This window comes from Echinops telfairi, unplaced genomic scaffold (genome assembly GCF_000313985.2).
Source record: "Echinops telfairi isolate 266 unplaced genomic scaffold, ASM31398v2 ScPeMD7_7400;HRSCAF=8409, whole genome shotgun sequence".
Classification (NCBI taxonomy): Eukaryota; Metazoa; Chordata; class Mammalia; order Afrosoricida; family Tenrecidae; genus Echinops; species Echinops telfairi.
The window spans coordinates 32,553,630-32,555,810 of record NW_022111300.1 but is presented as its reverse complement, the minus strand read 5'-3'; positions in this window follow the sequence as shown (position 1 = coordinate 32,555,810).

The following is a 2,181-nucleotide window of genomic DNA, read 5'->3' as shown; positions in this document are numbered from 1 at the left end:
ACCCACAACGATAGCAAGGCCAGTCCACCCCTGGTCTCTTTGGACAACTTTTGAGAGGTGCTGTTCCTGATAGCATTTTTTGGTTACATACCATCTGACCCTGACAAATCAGAACAGCTGCACAAGTTTGGGCTCCGACATGAAGGATGAGATGGGCAGGGAGCACTCTGTATTAGATGGAAGGGCCTGTTTTCGAAGGGTCTCCTGGCTACCTAGAAAATGTTGCCTTACAAGTCAGTGAGGGGAAGCTGGTCTGGCGTTTATACCAGATCTTTACAATTACGGATTAGAGGCAAGTAAAACACACAGCTAAAGTAAGGAATCAAAGAGCTAAAAAGTTAGAACAAGGTGGGAGAAACCGCCCGGTATTAAGGCATTTTATAAAGCCATGGTTGTTTTTCAATGCCACAATGTGGTATTAGCACAAAGCTAGGTAAAGAACAGAACAGAAAGCAATGCACAGACCCTGGTCATTTCTGGATCGTGACAGCAGTGACCCAGTATATCCCCAGGGAAGGATGGACTGACGGGTCTAATACTTGGCGAGGAGACAACCGGTTATCCGTATGGAAAAAAATAAAATTGGATTGAGGAGACCTTGTGCACATGAACACACCATGAACACAAAGACATGTCAAATACATGAAAGATCTAAATATGAAAAGGAAAATCAATTTTAATGTCATTTTGATTTCTCAATATTGATAATTTTTTATTAAATTTGACAACTTCTGGTGCCATTAAGAAGATGGAAGGAGAAGCCAGACTCAGAGATTTTGTAACCCATAAAGCCAACAACATATTGCTATTTAGAACATATTTTTCTAAACTAGTCAAAGTCAGGAAGAAAAGAAGACAAAGCCTACGACTGGGTGATTCACAGGAGATGTTTTATGAACCCCTGATGCACACGTGAGTCAAAGTTCAACCCTCTATCATCAAAAACTGCAAATTAGTCTATCATGCAATACCAATTTCTCACCCTGGATATTGGCAAACATTTTAACGTCTGAAAATTCCAAGTGTTGGCAAGGATGCGGGTCGGTGGGAACTCAGTGGACTGTTAATGGAAGTGTAAATTGGTGCCACCAGTTTGGAGAGCTGCTTGGCAACATCTAGTACAGTCGAAGATGCAGGTTTCCAATAGCGCTACAGTGAATGCCTCTTCTCGATCTTTCCCCGAGAGTAAGCCTCGTCAGAGAGGTCTAGGGGACACAAGGAGATGTCGCTGGCTGGTCTGAAACTGGAAATAAATTACTGGTGGATCAGAGCCAACTGAGTAAATGAACTGTGGATGGTGTAGTGCTGGAGTGGAATGGGGCAGTGTGTAAGTGAATGAACTAGGGGACACCCAAGGATCAATCTCAAAAATGAACTCTGCGAGAGATGGCTTGTAGGAGGGGTCTGCCTGAGAACTTGAAACAGCAGGGCAATGAACAGAAGGGTACGCGGGCTGTGCTTTGGTGGAGAAGTGAGGGGTATCACGTGCATGCTATGGCTGGAGTGGGACTTCTCTCCTGAACACCTGTCCATTTGATGCCTAAAATGTCATTGCAAGACCAGCACTCTGTCCTTCTGGCACCTGTCAGAGTTCCTGGCTTAGAGGAGATTCTCAAGAAAGCATTTTAAAATGAGCACAGGATAGAACCAAAGGCACTATGACAATGCTGCTAGCATTTGTCTCTTCCTTCTGGCATTCAAAGTATCTACTTGTTATTACCTTGCTTACTGTCGGTAGCTGCCTCGGAGTCACCCCTAGCCTATGGGTCCTCCAGGCTCAAGGAAACAGATACGACCGGATCCTATGGGCTTCCACCCATTGATTGCGGATTATGCCATCGTGATGAATAGCGTTTTAGCGGTTGATATCTCAGAGAGAGATAACCAGGCCTTTCTTCCTAGTCTGACTTCTTCTGGAAGCACTGCTGAGATTCGTTTGGCATCATATCCACTATCTGGTCAAGTTGATTCATAGCAACCTTACAGAGGCTTTCGAAGACAATACATCTTTATGGGATCAGATGGCTTAATCGTTCTACCTCAGTGTGGCTGGTGGGCCTGGTCCGCAGACCTTACAGTTAGCAGCCTAATGCCTAACCCGTAGCACCACCAGAGGTCCTTGCTCAGCAGTATCTATAAACAAACAAACTGTCATTGAATCAATTCTGACTCAGAGACCTT